At 36.1% G+C, this 22,100-nt stretch overlaps 1 long non-coding RNA gene across 1 annotated transcript; it reads right to left on the bottom strand.

The window, feature by feature from the left end:
- Positions 1 to 12,934, bottom strand: LOC112567819. Its single transcript, XR_003099891.1, has 6 exons — positions 12,703 to 12,934; positions 9,074 to 9,208; positions 4,024 to 4,207; positions 1,451 to 3,423; positions 647 to 830; positions 1 to 149 (listed from the first exon to the last, which is right to left on the bottom strand). It is a non-coding gene; the product is annotated as an uncharacterized LOC112567819 (long non-coding RNA).
- Positions 12,935 to 22,100: the final 9,166 nt, after the last annotated feature.

Below are 22,100 nucleotides of genomic sequence, written 5' to 3'. Positions count from 1 at the left end.
GAAAGATTGACTTTCAGTTTACTGATCAATCATAAGTAGAACAATATTTATAGTTTCAGAATTTTTATTACAATCCACTCGGCATTTAAGCGTTGTCGTGACAGCTTGTATCCCTGAAACTCTCTGAAGTCCTCATCAATTCGGGACCACTGCAACAACAAAAATAAAAACACGCAAAAAAAAAAAAAAAATGGTGTAATATAATGTCGAGTTTTTCTTGACAATAACTAGACCCACGACTAGTGCAAACATTAAACTTTTTCAACAAAATTTACACAACACATTGTTGATAACTAAGCTTAAACTTGTTGTTCTCATACAATGACTACATGATAAGGAAATGTTTTCTCCTTGTAAATTAATTTTGATTAATTAATCAGAAGTTTTAGACAATGAATGATTCTTGATTTCTTTAGGGTATGAGAGAGAGCTGGTATATGTTTTAACGGGTTCCTAAAAAAGACCTATTACAACATATTATTTAGTATCAATAACTTTTGAAAAGGCAAACGTCTACATATGCTTATACATGTGAATTTTTACAGACCATTCTCTTTCTATAAAATATATCAAATCGGGTTCATGCGATCCAGCGTTGATGAAAACAATCAAAACAAATGTAAAGGTGGATTAACTTTCAGCTTACTGATTGATAATCTCCTTTTGCGTTACCATACACGCCTTAGACAAGTCGTGGCACCTCCAGGCAATGTCTGGCAGATGTCCCCTCTGTCTTTGCATCTATCACCCTGATCAGGAACTCTCACGCACAACGAATTACTGCAACATGGTCGTTTCCATGCGCCACACTTATCATCGTTTGGAGTGCACTAGAACAAGAACATACAACAATGACAACATCACTGAACAAGTACAGTAACAATATATTGTCGTTTTATGCAGTTTTTTTAGTTTTGCTGCTCATCTTTTATAGTCAGGTATAGACACATCAAAGGTAGAGAAATTACTAAGAAATGTTTTTATTGCAACGTCAATTGCGATAAAAAATTACATTTCTTTTCACGAAGAAATCAAAGATAGGTTTAAAGCATAAAAGCTAGGTTTTAAAAATAACAAAACAAAACTAAGCCGGTCTTTTATGAAAAAGAAATGAAAATTAAACTAAAGATTAAAGCACAGAATGAATCGTTGTCAGTGATGGTGTGTGAATGAGTGAATGTGTGTGTGTGTGTGTGTGTGTGTTAATTAGTGTGTGTGTGTGTGTGTTTATGTGTGTGGTTCAAGTCACACAGCTTGTAGAAAAAGCAAGTCGCAAACTGATCAAATGTCTATATTATGTATAGTATGTAATGTGCTTCAAAACGTTTCGTGCTAGTCATCACATTGAGTATGATTCATCAAAGCAGCTGAATTCACCGAATATTGAGAAGAAATTATCATTTATAACTTTTTTCACAAAATGTTTCAAACATAACAGTTTGCTACGTACCCCGTCAACAACTGCTGCTTGCAGCCACACCAAAGCCATGATGATTATTACAGTTGTTCTGAGTTTCATGGCCATCACAACAGATAATGTGTTCTTTTGGAGAAGGGCTGGATATTTTAATCTGAGAGAAGACAAAGAAAAAGATTGACTTTTTGGAGAAACAGTTTGGAATTATGTTTTTTTTAATTTTTGTCACAGATACTGTGAGTGATTTAGAGGCAAAACGTTTATCTGACTGTTTAATCTAATAATTCAATAGAGCTGATATTAAAGCTATTAAAAAACGACTGTTCTTATCCGGTTACAAATTAAGTATATTTTTAGAAGAATAAAAAATATATCTGTGCAAAATCGAAAGCTTTGATTCGTTATCTCATTTAATGAAAGAGAACAACATAAAAAAGCTTAAAGATAATTGATGACATAACGCATTAAGATAAACAATTTACTGATTAGATTGACGAAAGTATTGCACACTACCTTGATGTCTCCGTAAGTGTTGAGTTGTCGCTATTAAAACAGACAATTCTAGTGCTAGTTATATACATGAGAGAGAACAAAAAAAAAAAATTTAATTTAATTTTATTAGTTTGCTTTCATACACTAAAATTTTATTATTTTGAACAAATCTTGGATGCAATTTAAGATAAAACAGCGAGACTAGTCCTTAATATCATGAAACTTTATACTTAAATGAATTGAAAAATTCTCGATAGAATAAAACTAATTATGAAAACATATATCCTCTTACAATTTTCTGTTAAACGTCTTGTTTTATAACCCTCATTTAGTCTTTAGTGACCTCCACATTCTATTTTATTGTGTAGATGATGTACAGATCGATAATAGTCTTTTACATGAGACGATGATTTCAAGAAGGTCAGTCCGTCCCAGCCATCGGAGCACGGGAAGGTGGCAACCGACGAGAAGTTTACCTGTCTGTACCGTCTTGTACCCGTTTGTGTCTTGTGACCTCCCAGTGTATCCCCTTAAATTGACCTGACTGATATGATTCAATTTATACAAATATATTTATATATGAAAACGATGTGTTTGTGTGTACGTGTGTGTGTGTGCTATGGAAAAGTACTAGTTAAGCATCATGCAAGTAGAGAAAAATCATTTCACTTCAGTCATGACCAAGGTGCAACCAGACTAAGTTCTTCCCAATTCTACTCTAGGAAATAAAGTTAATGTACCGCATCATCATTAAGCGTAGGTATCTTACTGGTCATGAAGTTCGACAGTTACAACGGTTGGTTTAGTGCACTTGGGTTAGTTCATACATGTGTACGTCAGTGTGTGTGTGTGTGAGAGAAAGAGAAAGCGGGAGAATTCTTCTGAGAGACCAGAAATAATTGTTTCTCTGTAATTATGTGTGACTTACACACTGAACTTTAATGTTGTTAAGAGTCTGCAGAGTCTACAAACATTATTAGCTGGTGATGTCTGTCGCTAAAATTAGATATTAATAATTAGTATGCCATCATAAAGGAATTGAGTGTAATTAAATGAAAACTGACTTTTACACTTAACATGAAATTCGCTTAAAAGAAAGTATAGTCTGTTATAATTTTACAGTAAACTAAAAGGTTATAAAAAAATGAGTACGGAACAATAGGCATATGTCACAGGTTGGTTGATTACCTTATATACTAGGTTTTAAATATTAGACTTGTAAAAAATTTTGAATCTTTGTTTAGAATTGTTGTTTTTATCTATCCGAAAGCTTCACAACTTAATTCTTTTTAAACACCCACACATATGACTCACTTATTTTACTTACCATGGACATTGGTTGATACAATAAGCAAAGCAAAGACAGAAAGTAAATTTCAGTTTACTGATCAATTAGAAGTAGAACAATATTTTATAGTTTCAGAATTTTGGGGGACAATCCACTCGGCATTTAAGCGTTGTCGTGACAGCTTGTATCCCTGAAACACTTTGTAGTCATCGTCAATTCGAGACCACTGCAACAACAAAAATAAAAACAAAACCAAAAGAACAAAAATAAAATGATGTAGCATAATGTCGAGTAGTTCCTGACAATTACTAGACACACGAGTAGTGCAAGCATTAAACTTTTTCAACAAAATTTACACAACACATTGTTGATAACTTAGCTTAAACTTGTTAGTTTAATTACTCTAATACAATGACCACAAGACTAGAAAATGTTTTCTCCTTGTCAACTAATTTTGATTAATTAATCAGAAGTTTTAGACAATGAATGATTCTTGATTTCTTTAGGGGATGAGAGAGAAGCTCGTAGTTGTTTTTAACGGGTTCCTGAAAATTTTCTTTATATATTCTTTTGTATCAATACTTTTAAAAAGGCAAACTTCTACGTTGATGTATAGCTACACGTACAGGTATCTTCATTTAGTACCACAATCATTTGTAATACTACATATACACATTTGTATTTACATCGTATACTTATGCATCGTGAAATTTTACAGTCCGTTCCCTTTCTTTAAAATATATCATGTCAGGTTCATACGATCCAGCGATAATGGTTGATGAAAATAGACAAAACAAAAGTAAAGGTGGATTAACTTTCATCTTACTGATTGATAATCTCCTTTTACATTAGTAAGCACGCTGTAGACAATTCTGGACACCTCCAGGCCCTTTCGAGCAGATTGCCCCCTTGTCCTTGCATCTATTACCCTCAAGAAGAACATATACGCATACCGAATTCGAGCAACACGGGAAATCGTAAGAGGAACACCTTCCATCGTTTTGAATGCACTAGAACAAAAACAAACATACAACAATGACAACATAACTCAGCAAGTACAGTCACAATATATTGTCATTTTATGTAGTGTTTGGTTAAGTGCTATAAGTAAATGAAAATATGTTCACCCCTCTGTAGACCAGTCTAACTGCTAAGAGATGTTAGTGCACGTGCTGGTGGGTGAAGACAACAGACGCAAATACTTCAGACAGTGTCACAGTAAATAAAAGCTTATCTAACATCCTTGTGATCACCACAGGCACACCCTTCAGGTTGTGTACTCTCTTCTGTCCTGTGCTGTCTGTACAAATGACAGTGTCCTCTATCACAAATTCATTTATAAAATGAAGTATACCATCGTTACTATGGTAACAAATCTCATGAAGAACAATGATGAGTTTGGTGGATCACCTGTTGGCATGGTTACGTGCAAACAGTCGACATCTCAACATCTATAAGAAAATGCGATGGTGGTGGACTAGGCCAGGATAAAACTTCTAAATGTGGAGACAACAGAGCAGGTTCTTATATTCAATGCCTTAGTTTTGCTGCTCATCTTTTGCAGTCAGTTATAGACACATCAAAGGTAGAAAATTACTGAAATGTTTTTCTTCCAACGTCCATTGTCAAAAAAGAATTTCCTTTTCACTTAGAAATCAAAGGTAGGTTTAAAAAAAATGAAGCCAGTCGTTTTTGAAAAATAAATAAAAAAAATGAAATGAAATTTAAACTAAACATTAAAGCACAGAATGAATCTTTGCTAGTGATGGTGTGTGTGTGTGTGTGTTTGTGTGAGTGTGTGTGTGTGTTTGCAAGTCACACAGCTTGTAAAAAAAAGTCGCAAACTGATCAAAGGTCTATATTATGTATAGTAAGTAATATGATTTGAAACTCTTCGTTCTAGGTAATTTGAAGTCATCACATTGTGTATGATACTTCAAAGCAGCTGAACTCACCTAATATTGAAATGCTTCAAATGTTTCAAACATAAGAGTTTGCTACGTACCCCGTCAACAACTGCTGCTTGCAGCCACACCAACGCCATGATTATTATTACAGTTGTTCTGAGTTTCATGGCCATCACAACAGATAATGTGTTCTTTTGGAGAAGGACTGGATATTTTAATCTAAGAGAAGACAAAGAAGATTGAACAAAACGAAATTGAATTTTTGGAGACATAGTTTGAATGATGTTTTATTTTTATTTTTGTCGCAGCTACTGTAAGTAATTTAGAGGCAAAACATTTATCTGCCTGTTTAATGTAACATATACACTGTCTTTGTACACCAACAAAACTAAACCCTGTCTGCAAGGGGGAGACATGTGACCGGACGATGAAGTCAAATGATACAACATCTGAATTTGAGTAAAAACTAGAAGATGCAAACAAACACAAGTTGCCATATGGTAGACATGTCACTAGCAGATCAAAACAACAGGTCAAGGAGTGCCTTGCTATAACAAGCTTTTGTTGAATTTTACTAAGGAAAATTAATATACTAATGTTAAAACTATTAAAATATCACAGTTATCATCCAGTCACAAAAATAAATGTATTCGCAGAAATCACATGAAATTATATTTCTGTGCATAATCTAAAGCTTTGATTGGTTATCTCCAACAACGACAGAGAACATGAAAGAAAAGCATACAGATAATTGATGACACGACGAGTTAAGATGAACAATTCATTCATAATATTCACTATAGTATTGCACACTACCTTGATGTCTCCGTAAGTGTTGACGTGTCGTTATTAAAACAGACATTTCCAGTGCTCGTTATATACATGAAAACAGAGAGAGTGAGCAAGAGAGAAGGATTATCATTTTATTTTATTAATTTACTTTCATACACAGATATTTGAGTATTTTGAACAAACCTTGAATGCAATTTAAGATAACACAGCGAGGCCAATCCATAAATATCAGGAAATTGTATACTTAAATAAATTGAAAAGTTCTCGACAACGGTAAACTCATTATGAAAACATATATCCTCTTACAATTTTGAGCTTTTTTTGTGCAAATGTCCTTAAAGCTTATTACCCTCTGTATCTTAAATTCGCCTGACTGATAAGATTCAATTTATACAAATATATTTGTATCTGAAAAACAATGTGTGTTTGCGTGCGCGCACGAGTGTGTGTGAGTTTGTGTTTGTCTGTACGTGTGTGTGCGTGCGCAAGTGTTTGTGTGAGTGCGTTCGTGTGCTATGGAAAAGTACTAGTTAAGCATCATGCAAGCGGAGAAAAATCATTTCACTTCAGTCATGACCAAGGTGCAACCAGACTACGTTCTTCCCAATTCTACTCTAGGAAATAAAGTACCTGTACCCCATCATCATTAAGCGTGTGTATCTTACTGGTCATTATGCTCGACAGTTACAACGGTTGGTTTCGTGCACTTGGGCTAGTTCATACATGTGTACGTCAGTGAGTGTGTGTGCGCGAGAGAGAATTCGTATGAGAGAAAAGAAATAATCGTTTCTTTGTAATTATGTTTTATTTACGGACTGAACTTTAATGTTTTTATGAGCCTGCAGCGTCTACAAACATTATTACCTAGCGTCGTCTGTCGCAGAAACTAGATATTTATAATTAATATGCCATCATAAGGGAAATGAATTAAATTTAAATGGACTGTACACTTAACATCAAATTCGCTTAAAAGAAAGAATAGTCTGCAGAATTTTACCGCAAACGAAAAGCCTAAGAAAAAGGACCAGTTATATTATGAACAATAATCATATGTCACAAATTGATAATTTTCCTTTCTAATTAAGTTTTATATTTAAGACTTTTGAACAATTTTAAAGCTCTGTTTAGAAACTTCGTTTTGCTTTATCCGGAAGTTCACTGAGGTAGATTGCTTCTACCTTCTGATGAGAGCCCAGAATTTTTTTATTTAGGATATTTCATAAATTAGATCAGACACTTTTAAAATATCCACACACTGACTCACAACTATTTTACTTTCCAGGACATTGGTTGATACAATAAGCAAAGCAATGATAGAATTATTAACTGTCAGTTTACTGATCATTCTTCAGTACAACAATTATTATAAGTTGAGAATTTTGGGGACAATCCACTCGGCATTTGAAACACTGTGAAGTCCTCATCAATTCTAGCTCTCTGCAACAAAAGCAAACAAACAAATAAGGAAATGATGTAACATAATGTCGAGATGTTCTTGACAATAACTATTCAGACGACGAGTCCGAGCAAGTGGAACATAAATATATGCATATTTCTGCTGCTGTACAATTTATACCTTTCAGTTGTGCTGGTACTAAGGATTTCCCCATCTGACTCGGATGAAGACCACATTCTAAAATTGAACCCAAAATAAAAAAGAAAACAAACAGACCGGTCTTAGACATACTGCTTTAAACAACCACAGGCATGCACACGGAATTTTCTCACTCTGTCTTAGGTGGGCATGTACACAAACACACACAAAGCATTTAGAGATTCAGACTGTTACAAAAAGTTTTAGTTACGTTACTATAAAATAACTATATTCACAGGAAAAAGATAGTTGAAGTGCTTTCAGATTAAGACCGGTCTCTTTTAAAACTATTTTTTGCAATTTTTCTTTTAATTTGTAATTAAACGCACGCACGCACGCACAATTAAACAAACTTTTTTTGAACATGAAATCCACTTTATCTGATTAAATTTGCAATACAAAGTTGGTGAGATAAGTGGAACACTGCACAGAAAAGGTTAATTAAAATATATACATTTTCGTCATCAAACCGATTAAGAACTCACTTTGTAAATGCAACAAATTATTTGACCAGAGATGTTCTATAAAAGTGAACATGAAAGGAAAAATGAAAAAACGAAAAGCGAAAAGAAAGCGGAGAACAATTATAATGAAAAAGACGACAGAAGCACCAGAAAAAAATGATAGACATGTGAACTGCGAAAAAAAGCATGTCAATTATTCAGAAAAGTTTCATGAAATACACACAAAATGGAAATATCGGCCTAGCTTCAGATGTTTATAATGATTATTTTTGTGGAAAGTAGAACGAGCCCGGTGTGTACAGGTATGCAATGTCTCGCGCCGTGTGTCAGGTTGAGAACTCATACAAAAACGTCCCAAATCCCAATGTACTTGTGCTTTTATATAACTACACGTAAGGTTGCTATTACCACATTCTGAAAAATAACTGACATTAAAAAGATATATTTATGTATATTATGTAAGCGTAAATAAGTCTTTGTTAGCATTTTTCTCATGGACTCGAGTACATGTTATATTACAAGAGAGTGAAATTACTGCGCTTATGACAACAGAGAAAAATGCACAAAATCTTTTATGATATTCAAAGTAACGGATATACGTATTATAGCAATTTTATGAGCGCAGCCTGTGTCTACGTACGCGAGCTTGATGTGTTTGTATGTGTATATATATTTTATATATTTATATAATGTATTAAGACAAGTGCACTCGGATCTGCATCACTGCTTGAACATAGAGTTGCTTATACGTGAGTTGTTAGTAAAGGAGGAAAACTGACATTAAAAGATAAAACCTGCAGTAACCTGTTGTAGGTGAAAATACACTGGGTTGGTCAGATAAGAAAAAAGTCTGCTATCCAGTGAAAGACAAAGCTACTTGCAAATAGGTGTGAAGGAAAGTTCCTGCCATTATAGAACCATAATATTTTTAGTGCGCATGATATTCTTTTCGTTTATTTCTATAGAAACAGTTTAGTAATTGAAAGCGGTTCTAGCGTGCAGAGTAGAATCTTGCAGACTAATGATTTTAAACATTTAGTTGGAACTCGGCAAGAAAATTGTGAAATATTTTTAATGTTAAAATGAAATTAGAAAACATTTGAGAGTAGAGGAACTTACCTTGCTGGGATTGAGCACTGGAATCATATTGGACAAGACTAACCGGCCGAATAGTCGTGAGATTTAAGTCATAGACTGCATGTCGGATATTGCCAGCACTTCCAAAACGAGGAGTCTCTGCACCGGAGGAGGCGCCTAGCACAAAAAAAAAGGTTACTTTTGATAAATATTTTAATAGGTACTTTAGCTGCTGGTCACTTTGACACAATAAATTGTTAATCTATTTTTAAAATAATGCAGTCATGATATTGAAACTTGTGCCTGTTTGTTTTCTTTTTTATTTTGGGTTCAATTTTAGAATGTGGTCTTCATCCGAGTCAGATGGGGAAATCCTTAGTACCAGCACAACTGAAAGGTATAAATTGTACAGCAGCAGAAATATGCATATATTTATGTTCCACTTGCTTGCTCTACATTAGAAAAAATTACTGAAAGACTGAAATGCACACAGAAAAATGTCCTACAATGCAATAAGAGTAAATAGGTGCACCAATTTATTATACTTCAGGTCTAGTAAAAAAAAAATTATCATGCTGCCTTTGAAATACAATTTTGAAGAATATAAAAATTATCTAACAATACTTTAGGAATGCAGTAAAAATAGGTTAGCAGTGAATTCTCTTCATATTGCCTCAGCTACAGACATAATCCGTGTGTGTTTCCTCCCTTCCTCTCTCCTTCTTTTCAAGGCATTCTGAGGAGCTGCAGCTCCCCAAAATTTCATTTGTATCCAAGACTCTACAGCTTCCAGTACAAGGGGCAGCATCAAATGCTGCATCTAGGACAAGTCAAGGTTTGTGTGGTTTTATGCATTACTTTTACAGATTTATGCTTTATGATTTTATCTTGCATTGTAACAGTGGTTGAAACCTTTGTCATGTGAAAGAAAGTTGTAAATCACTAATCATGTATGGCAACATGATGAAATTTAAACATTTTTACTTGCAGAGCCTGCTGTACCAGTCTGTGAAAACGATTCTATAGGTAAGATATTTAATTAATTGAAGTTCTTTAGAATGTAATTTAAGAGAATAGCATGTGCAAAATTTATCATCGAAAAGCTGAATTGTGACAGGTCAAAAGATAATGTTTTTTTTTGTGAAGGTTTTGTCTTAGTCTACAAAACCCCACATGCACAGGTTATATTTTTTGTTTTTGTTTTGAGTGCAGACAGAACACATCAGCGATTGTTCCAAATACTAGATGAAATTAAGGCGGGGCAGCAACAGTTACAGGAAACGATGAACCAGCTGCTGCTCAGACAAAATGTCAATGAGAACCAACACTTGGGCAAAGCAGCATCTGAAGATTTTTCATTTCCTCTGAAGACAGAGGCAGTGGCTTCACCAAGTAGGGCACACCTTAAGCCCAAGTAGGGCAGAGTTGGGGCCCATGATATTTTGCAGGCTGGGATATAAATCTGCGATATTGCATTGTTTCATACAAAGGCATGTACATAGTAGGCAAAGCTCCTTTAACAACATTCCATACAAATATGTTCAAAATGTGCACTCAGTCACTCATTTGTCTTTTGACAAAAACAAGCAAGCAAAGTAATCAAGCTAAAACAATCACCAAGCGTTCATTAGTTTCTTAAGTGACTTGACAGTAAATCTAGTAAATTATAATCACAGACAATGACTACAGAAATCAGTCTAGCATAAAGGTCTGAATATTCCTTTAAAACTTGTTAACAGCAGTGGTTGTGTGTGTGTTTATATATTCATAACACTAGTAAAATGTGGTAGATCAGCAGAAGCTCACAGTTTCACATTATATTTTATTTAAACAAGCTTAAACCTCTGTTCTGTTGATAATGTACAGTAAACTGATTTCATTATTTACTTGAACTTTGGAATCATGTGTAAGCATGACTGAACGAAAGAGATATTTTTTTATCAAGCAATTAAATTTTTAGGAGGAAATTCCGCAAACAAATCGTACAGCTTTTAGTTTTGTTGCAGATAATGAAAGTCTAAGAATATGTCTCTTCCGAAACACTAGTCTGTGTAGTTTGTAGACAAATAAATTAGTATAAGAATTAACAGTTAAAGTCCAACAATGTTGAGAAAGATATGAAATAGAAGATATAATGGTTAATCCTGAACAAAAACAACCACGTGATTACAAACAAATACCAACAGTATTTGGAAAAAAGAAAGTGAAAATCTAGAAACAAAAGTTTACGACTGAAGCCATAACTTGTTACAAGACAATACCCTAAACTAAACCAAACAACCCTTGATTATAGCTCACAGGTACAATTGGTAGGAGTCCTTTCGGACAAGACAAACTGGGACCCATAAGTAGAGAAATTAACTAAAGGTGTTAAAAAGAAATAAATCTATTAAGAGTAGTTGCTGGACATAACTGGGAAACAAATCCAAAGTCTCTTTATATCCTCTATCAGGCCCATGTGATGTCTAAACTATTATATGCAGCCCACTGCTGGTCAACCTTAGATCAAGCCTGATAGCTCAACTCCAGTCAATACAGGCCAGTTGCATTGCTCGGGCGTTGAAACCAATGAAGGATTTTGTAAAACTCTTAGTCCGTAGTTACTAGTTTAGACACTAGCTTAGTCCAGAGCAGTGCAACTGGTGTAAGTGATGAGACTAGCTAGTCAGGTATAATGGTGTTTAGTCCGGACTAGCTGTGCCCGAGCAATGCGGCCGGCCCTAGGGCATTAAAAGTAGGTGTACCATCATACACACCAAACCTGTCAATACTGGCAGAAACAGATCACAAACTCATAGAACTGATTATCAAAGAAAGGACAGTCAAGTACTACTACAAGGTACAGTGTCTACCACCAGACCACCCAGTCCAAGATCCATTTACAACCCTACAGACCCAGAACACGCCCCCCACCCAACAAACCAACATACAACAACACATCCAAGACATAGAAAATACAAAGGGTGCACAAACAAACAGCCCCTTACCAGTCCAACACCACTCTGGACACTTGGACACTCTGGACACACAACCACAGATAGTTTTTGATCTCACAAGCTATACCAAAGAAAAGCACCAAAACCAAATCACTGCGGAAACAAAACTTAAGCTTAACACCACCTACAAAGACCACACACACATATATACTGATGAATCCCAAGATCAGAAACACATGCAACAGACTAGGAGTTCACTATTCTGACAACATTATCATCTCCAGCAGACTCCCAAAACATACCTCAATATTCACAGCTGAACTCAATGCCATATTGACAGCACTTCAGGCTCTTCAACTTAAAATGAAGCACACCATGCAGCTGACTGACCCCTTCGCAGTGAGGACTGGAGTGAGGCAAGGTTGTATGCTCTCACCGACAATCTTCATGATCGTCATAGACTGGATCGTGAGAAGAACAATCTCTAACAGCAACACAGGTGTTCAGTGGACCTTCGCCAGGTATATAACTTGAGGATCTGCGAATGACATCAGCCTGCTGTAGCAAAAGCAACAACACCCACAGACAAAACTCACTCAGCTTGCAGAAGAAGCTGCGATGACTGGCCTGACCATCAACATCAAGAAGACGGAGGTAATGCGGGTCAACAACAAGCAAGAAGCCCCGCTCCAACTACATGTGGAATGTATTACAGAGTCTGATCGTTTCACCTACCTTGGCAGTAGCAAAGATGGAGGTACAGATCAGATGAAGATGTAAGAAGCCGAATAAGTTTCTGCTACTTCCATGTCAGCCAGAATCTGTTGTGAAAACTTTCTGATAGGAATGCGCTCAGTATATGAAGCAGATGATGCAGTTAGAATTGGTATCCGTCGCCTCGCTGCTCTAGCACATATGTTCTTGTTGACGATGTGCAGACTAGATTACGTCACAGGTCGTCTGCTTCCGGGTGGTGGTGATCACTACAGACAAGCGCTTTCTATGTTTCTGACGGTAATATTGTGCCTTTAAATCACTATAGGCTGGTATATGTTACATGATATATTTAAACCGTTTAATAAAATTCAAATCACTTCAATTGTTTTCATTTCATGCGTCCTATAGACAAATCGGCATTAGTCGAACCGACAGACGAAACGACTTAGTCGAACCGACCTCAGTTGAACCGATGTTAATCGACCGGCAATCCCAAAGATACATCCAAAGTATATTGTACAGCTGCACAATAAATGAAATAAAGGAACTAAAAAAGGGTTTTCTTGTTTCTAAAATAGAATTTCGTACAGAAAATAAAGAAAGAACAAAAATTACTTTATTAACAATTCAAAGTGTTTCTGAATTCAACCTGGCGACAGCTCTATCGGAACAGCCATGATGGCCTCCCCGTAGGCGGAGCTATGCAAAACATTGACCTCTCCCAACTGCTCCCTGCACTCGCATGCTGTGTCGTCTGCTCGCTCCAGTCCATTCGAGAAACAATATCCAAAAATGAACAAAATTTCTCGTGGCCAGATAAATCAGTGAGTCTATCAAATAAAAAGTCAGTCAACATTAGCTGAAAATCCGCCTGCGTTCAACATCCACGAGCAAATCGCTTCACTTGCCGATACGTTACTTCAATGGCCGCGGTGTCGTCTGTGGATCGACAAAATGTAACTTAATTAGGATTCCCTGTCAAGTGAGTCGTTATATATATATATTCTCCGATTAAAAAACCTAAAATGCCCTATCACGCGGTTTATACCCTACACTAAGGGACACGACAATCGTGAATAGCAGTATGAAAAGAGAAGTCTTCCTACCTGAAGGAATTGAGTGGAATCGCCCGTGCGAGGGAAGGTAGGAATACAGGTAGGAGTACACGCCGTGCGGACTGCCATCTGCCAGTCGTCTTCAATTACTACCCGTACAAAAGGCGGGTGGACATCACAGGCACCGCCGAGTAGCCTGGCCATAAAACGTCTCCCTCACCCGACCATTGTACTAGCCGCAGGCTCTGAGCGCTGAGGCGAAACGACTTCTGACTGAAGTTACTGTCAGGGTTAGGACTGAGTGTATTCTCCACAAACAAGCAATACTCGAATATATGAAGGAGAGAAGAATGAACAGCGCAACTGATACAAACATAAAAACAACTGAATTTTCAAACTTTCATTTTATTGCTTTCTTATCTGTCTCTTTATCTCTTATCTTTCTTTCCTCATAAGCGGGTATATCAATATTCGGCTTGCCAAGTTTTGAGTGCGACGTGCATATACACTAGTGTTCACACTGTAGTATTATTATTTTATTTTCCGGTTGCTATGTACACAGATGTGCATGAACTTGATCAATAATATTCTTCACCTTGTCGTGCTCACCAACAAACAAACATGGAATTGCTGATGATGTTTGTTCTTGCATGGGCACATTACATATTCCACTATCTTGACTGCAGGGAAACTGAGGACTTTCACCGCTCAAGAAATTATCCAGTAGACAGGACACAAAAGCAGACCGGGACTTACATCCCGATTTTTTTAGCCCAAGTTCAAACTTATCATTAAATATTGTGTACTTTAGGTCAGTCATCAGGAGGAATGAACTGAAAGTATTAAATATTATTATCCCCTCTTATGAGTAACGTGCCACCTCTCGTTGATGTTTCTTACAAATTCAGTTCTCATTAACTTATTAATTGCCAGGTTATGGTCGAGAACTTCCTCTTGAATGATGGCATCTGAGCCTGAGGAATTCATACTTTCATACATCCTCTCGCACCCACCACGTGGTGCTCCTGGGTGCACATGTCATCCTCCGTTAGGACAACCAAAGATGATCAGCACATGTCCACCCATTTTTGAAATCTTCACTTTGAGCCAAGAGGTGCACGAGACTGAATGTGTATGCACGTGACCTACAATGTTATTCACCTTGTCGTACTCACCAACAGACAAACATGGACCGTGGGGCCGCTGTTGTAGATGGTGAATGGGTTCTGTGTTACAGGTGTGGGTTGTTGCCTATTTGTAAAGGTACGAACATTGCACTCAAAACAGATGTATTTTATGTCAGTCACCAGGGGAAAATATTGAATATTATCATCCCTTATGAGTGAAGAAAGATATACAGTGGAACCTCGGTTAACGAACTTAATCCGTTCTGGAAAGCTGTTCGTTAACCGAAATGTTCGTTATCCGAAACAATTTTTTCCATAAGAAATAAAAGAAATAGATTTAATTGGTTCCCAGCCCCTGTTGACTCGCTATTTGAAAGTTACAGGCTGTATATATATAGGTATTTGTTTTAATGACAACAGTTATAATGCAATATAAATGGAGTTAAATAAACATAAAAACATTAACGAAAGCATTTAAACAGAAAACTTGCCGTGTTGACGACGTGGTTGGAAGCAGGTGTGGGGAGAAAGGGGTGGAATTACTGCTTTGAATCCCCTCTCCATGAGCACACGTGACATGATAAAATCGGTGAGACTTCCCTTTTCTGTAGCTTTGAGGTTGAAGAAAAAAACTTGTCCAGTGTCTGCTTCTTCTGCCTTTTTTTGTAAAACTCTTCGGTAAGACGACATCACATATCCGACAGACGCATGCCACCTTCATACTTTGAAATCATTTCCTTTTTCAATTCATTTGTTGGCCGCGTCCTTGTCATTACCTCACTACTATTAATTGCTCTTAATCTTCTTTGGAGCCATGATTGAGGATTATCTTATTAAAATAAAGCACAACAATCACTAAATAAGAAGGATGCGCACAGGTAAGGAACGACTGATCGTAACTGTCTCGAGCGCGAATGATGACATGCTGGTCGGTCACGTGTGGTTCACGTGGCTGTTCGTTATCCGAAATTTTGTTCGCTATCCGAGACAAATTTTTAGCGAAATTTTTGTTCGTTAACCGAAAAATTCGCTATCCGAGGCGTTCGCTAACCGAGGTTCCACTGTAGAGAGATTTAAACAGATAGACGAAAGCATTCAAAACAAAGTTTTAAAATGCGATTGTCTTTGTGTTTGTGTCATTTCCGCTGTTCATCTCTTTCTCCCTTATTTTTATTTTTATTTGATGGAGAATACATTCAATTGTCGGTCCTAACCCTGACAGTATGTTCAGTTGCAAACCGTTCACTCCAGCTTTCTAACCGCCAACACCAGTACTCGGCGGAGAAAGACGTTTTATTGCTCGGTTTATCGCCTGCGATCTCCACCCTGCCTCGGGGCCAGGGTAGCAATTAGGGAAAACTGACCGCAGGTACTGACCCCGTGTACTCCTACCTTCCCTCGCACGGGCGAAACCATTTGAAAACACGCCCATTTCGACTTCGGCCTTTAAGTCGTTATGTCATCAATTATCTGTATCCTTTTATTTGTTGTTCTCTGTCATTGGTTGAGATGAACAGAAATATAATTTCATTAGATTTGTGCAAATTCATTTACATTTGTGACTGGATGCTAACTGTCATATTTTGATAGTTTTAACATAAGTATATTAACTTATCAAAGTGAAATTCAACAATAGCTTGTTATAGGAAGGCATTTTTTAACCTGTTGTTTGATCTGCTAGTGAAATGTCTACCATATGGCAACTGGTATTTGTTTGCATCTTTAAGTATTTACTCAAATTCAGATGTTGTATCATTTGACTTCATCGTCCGGTGAAATTTCTCCCAATTGTAGATACGGTCTAGTTTTGTTGGCATACAAAGACAGTGTATATATTACAGTAAACAGTCAGATAAATGTTTTGCCTGTAAATCACTTACTGTAGCTGTGACAAAAATAAAAACAAAACATCATTCCAAAGTATTTCTCCAAAAAATTTAATCTCGTTTTGTTTAATCTTCTTTGTCTTCTTTTAGACTAAACTATCCAGTCCTTATCCAAAAGAAGACATTATCTGTTGTGATGACCATGAAACTAAGAACAACTGTAATAATCATCATGGCTTTGGTGTGGCTGCAAGCAGCAGTTGTTGACGGGGTACGTAGCAAACTCTTATGTTTGAAACATTTTGTGAAAGTAGCGATAGGTGATAATTTCTTGTCAATATTCGAAGAATTCAGCTGCTTTCAAGATTCATACACAATGTGAGAACATCAAAATAACAAAGGTGTGACTGTGGTGACTACAAGGATTTTGGATAAGCTTTTATTTACTGTGACACTGTCTGGAGTATTTGCGTCTGTTGTCTTCACCCACCAGCACGTGCACTAACATGTTAGCAGTTAGACTGGTCTACTGTTGAGTGCTAATATTTTCATTTACTTATGCACTTAACCAAACACGACATAAAATGACAATGTATTGTGACTGTACTTGTTCAGTTATGTTGTCACTGCTGCATGTTTGTTTTTGTTCTAGTGCACTGCAAACAATCTCGAGTGTAACACTTGGACAGCACCGTGTTGCTCAAATTCGGTTTGCGTGAGAGATCCTGAGTTGGAATATGTATGCAAGGACAAAAAGGACGTCTGCTGGATATTGTCTGAAGGTGTCAAAAGATGTCTACAGCCTGCAGGGTAACGTAAAAGGAGATAATCAATCAGTAAGCTGAAAGTTAATCCACCTTTACTTTTGTTTTGTCTATTTGCATCAACCATTATCGCTGGTTCCTATAAACCCGATGTGATATATTTTAAAGAAAGAGAACTAACTTAAAAATCCACGATGCATAATTATACGATGTATGTACAAATGTGTACATGTTGTATTACAAACGATTGTGGTTAGTATATGAAGATACCTGTACGTGTAGCTATACATTAATGTAGACGTTTGCCTTCTTAAATGTTATTGATACTACTTAATATGTTTCTTTTTTAGGTACCCATTAAAAATATATACGGTCTCTTTCTCTCTCACACACACACATATTTTAAAGAAATCAAGAATCGTTCATTGCCTAACCCTTGTTATTAATTTTTCAAAACAATTGATAAGGAGAAAATGTTTCCTTGCCCTGTAGTCATGAAGCAGAGTAACAAGTTTCAGCTATGTGATCAACAAAGCGTTGTGTAAATTGTGTTTTAAGTTCAATACTCGGACTCGTCGTCTGAATAGTTATTGTCAAGAACATCTCGACATTATGTTACATCATTGTCTTATTTGTTTGTTTGCTTTTGTTGCAGAGAGCTAGAATTGATGAGGACTTCACAGTGTTTCAAATTCCGAGTGGATTGTCCCCAAAATTCTCAACTTATAATAATTGTTGTACTGAAGAATGATCAGTAAACTGACAGTTAATAATTCTATCATTGCTTTGCTTATTGTATCAACCAATGTCCCTGGAAAGTAAAATAGTTGTGAGTCATGTGTGTGGATATTTTAAAAGTGTCTGATCCTAATTTATGAAATATCCTAAATAAAAAAAAATTCTGGGCTCTCATAAGAAGGTAGAAGCAATCTACCTCAGTGAACCTTCCGGATAAAGCAAAACGAAGTTTCTAAACAGAGCTTTAAAATTGTTCAAAAGTCTTAAATATAAAACTTAATTAGAAAGGAAAATAATCAATTTGTGACATACAATCATTGTTCATAATATAACTGGTCCTTTTTCTTAGGCTTTTCGTTTGCGGTAAAATTCTGCAGACTATTCTTTCTTTTAAACGAATTTGATGTTAAGTGTACAGGCCATTTAAATTTAATTCATTTCCCTTATTATGGCATATTAATTATAAATATCTAGTTTCCGCGACAGACGACGCTAGGTAATAAAGTTTGTAGACGCTGCAGGCTCATAAAAACATTAAAGTTCAGTCCGTAAATAAAACATAATTACAAAGAAACGATTATTTCTTTTCTCTCATACGAATTCTCTCTCGCACACACACACTCACTGACGTACACATGTATGAACTAGCCCAAGTGCACGAAACCAACCGTTGTAACTGTCGAGCATAATGACCAGTAAGATACCTAAGCTTAATGATGATGAGGTACAGGTACTTTATTTCCTAGAGTAGAATTGGGAAGAACGTAGTCTGGTTGCACCTTGGTCATGACTGAAGTGAAATGATTTTTCTCCGCTTGCATGATGCTTAACTAGTACTTTTCCATAGCACACGAACGCACTCACACAAACACTTGCGCACGCACACACACGTACAGACAAACACAAACTCACACACACTCGTGCGCGCACGCAAACACACATTGTTTTCATATACAAATATATTTGTATAAATTGAATCTTATCAGTCAGGCGAATTTAAGATACAGAGGGTAATAAGCTTTAAGGACATTTGCACAAAAAAGCTCAAAAATTGTAAGAGGATATATGTTTTCATAATGAGTTTACCGTTGTCGAGAACTTTTCAATTTATTTAAGTATACAATTTCCTGATATTTATGGATTGGCCTCGCTGTGTTATCTTAAATTGCATTCAAGGTTTGTTCAAAATACTCAAATATCTGTGTATGAAAGTAAATTAATAAAATAAAATGAGAATCCTTCTCTCTTGCTCACTCTCTCTGTTTTCAGGTATATAACGAGCACTGAAAATGTCTGTTTTAATAACGACACGTCAACACTTACGGAGACATCAAGGTAGTGTGTAATACTATAGTGAATATTATGAATGAATTGTTCATCTTAACTCGTCGTGTCATCAATTATCTGTATGCTTTTCTTTCATGTTCTCTGTCGTTGTTGGAGATAACCAATCAAAGCTTTAGATTATGCACAGAAATATAATTTCATGTCATTTCTGCAAATATGATAACTGTGATATTTTAATAGTTTTAACATTAGTATATTAATTTTCCTTAGTAAAATTCAACAATAGCTTGTTATAGCAAGGCACTCCTTGACCTGTTGTTTTGATCTGCTAGTGAAATGTCTACCATATGGCAACTTGTGTTTGTTTGCATCCTCTAGTTTTTACTCAAATTCAGATGTTGTATCATTTGACTTCATCGTCCGGTTACATGTCTCCCCCTTGCAGACAGGGTTTAGTTTTGTTGGTGTACAAAGACAGTGTATATGTTACATTAAACAGTCAGATAAATGTTTTGCCTCTAAATTACTTACAGTAGCTGCGACAAAAATAAAAACAAAACATCATTCAAACTATTTCTCCAAAAATTCAATATCGTTTTGTTCAATCTTCTTTGTCTTCTCTTAGATTAAAATATCCAGTCCTTCTCCAAAAGAACACATTATCTGTTGTGATGGCCATGAAACTCAGAACAACTGTAATAATCATCATGGCTTTGGTGTGGCTGCAAGCAGCAGTTGTTGACGGGGTACGTAGCAAACTCTTATGTTTGAAACATTTTGTGAAAATAGTGATAAATGATAATTTCTTTTCAATATTTGGTGAGTACAGCTGCTTTGTAGAATCATAGACAATGTGATGACTTTTAAATACTAAGCATGAAACGGTGAAAAGCAGAACACTTATTATAAATGATATTGCTTCTTTACCACTTTGCGACTTGTTTTTACTACCAACTGTGTGACTTGTCACCACACATAAACACACACAGACAAACGCAAACTTTGGAAAGTTTCATTCTGTGTTATAATCTTTAAGGTAATTTCCATCACATTTGTACATTTTTTTTTAAAAAAAAAATACCCGCCTTCATGTTGTTTTTTAACAAAGCTTTTATGCATTAATACTACATTTGACTTCTATGGCAAAAGAAAAGATAATTTGTTTGGCAAATGACTTTGAAAGAGCAACATGTCTCAGCAATGTTCTGCCTTTGATGTGTCTATACCTGACTGCAAAACTTCAGAAACTGCCCTGTTGTCTCCTCTTTGAGAGGTTTTAACCTGGCCTAGTCCACCACCACCACTTTTCCTTTGAGATGTTGAGATGTCGACAGCTGTCACGTCACCATGCCAACAGGTGATCCACCTCTTGGTGATACGCAGACTCATCGTTGTTCTTCATGATATTTGTACACCATAGTAACGACGGTATACTTCATTATATGAATAGATTCGTGATACAGGACACAGTCATCTGTGAAGAGACAGCACAGGACAGAAGAGAGTACACAACCTTAAGGTTGGCCTGTGGTGATCACCAGGATGTTAGATAAGCTTTTATTTACTGTGACACTGTCTGAAATATTTGCTTATGTTGTCTTCACCAACCAGCACTAACATCTCTTAGCAGTTAGACTGGTCTACAGTGGAGTGATGATATTTTCATTTACTTATAGCACTTGACCAAACACTACACAAAATTACAAAACATTGTCACTATACTTCTAAAATTATGTTGTTATTTATGGGGGTTTTTTTTTGTTCCAGTGCACTCCGAACAACGACAAGTGTTTGAATTCACCAGCGTGTTGCAGTAATTCTGTATGCGTGGTAGTTCCTAATGTGGGTAATAGATGCATTGACAAAGGGTACATCTGCTCGACAGGGCCTGGAGGTGTCCAGACTTGTCTAAAGCCTGCATGGGTTCATCACTTTGGTAAGCTGAAAGTTAATTCTTCTTTACATTCGTTTTGTCTATTTTCATCAACCATTATCGCTGGATCGTATAAACCTGATTTGATATACTTTAAACAAACTTAGAAATTCACGATGCATAAGTATACGATGTAAATAAAATGTGTATACGTAATATGACAAACGATTGTGGTACTAAATGAAGATACCTGTTCGTGTAGCTATACATCAATGTAGACGTTTGTCTTTTTAAAAGTTATTGATACTAAATAATATGTTGTAATAGGTCTTTTTTAGAAACCCATTAAAAATATATACGAGCTCTCTCTCTCATACCCTAAAGAAATCAAGAATCATTCTATGTCTAAAACTTCTGATTAATTAATCAAAATTAGTTGACATGGATAAACCAGGGCTTCTGCAGAAGCCCTGATAAACTATTTCCTAGTCTTGTAGTCATTGTGTCAGAGTAAGAAGTTTAAGCTAAGTTATCAACAATGTTTTGTGTAAATTTTGTTTAAAAAGTTTAATGTTTGCATTAGTAGTGCGCATTGTTATTGTCAAGAAGAACTCGACATTATGTTACATCATTTATTGTTGTTGTTGCAGTGGTCTCGGATTGACGAGGACTTCAAAGTGTTTCAGGGATACAAGCTGTCACGACAACGGTTAAATGCCGAGTGTATTGTCCCGAAAATTCTGAAA

Source organism: Pomacea canaliculata, linkage group LG7, assembly GCF_003073045.1.
Source record: "Pomacea canaliculata isolate SZHN2017 linkage group LG7, ASM307304v1, whole genome shotgun sequence".
Taxonomy (NCBI): Eukaryota; Metazoa; Mollusca; class Gastropoda; order Architaenioglossa; family Ampullariidae; genus Pomacea; species Pomacea canaliculata.
Note: the sequence above shows the minus strand (reverse complement) of the source record. Positions and strands in the feature narration are given on the sequence as shown.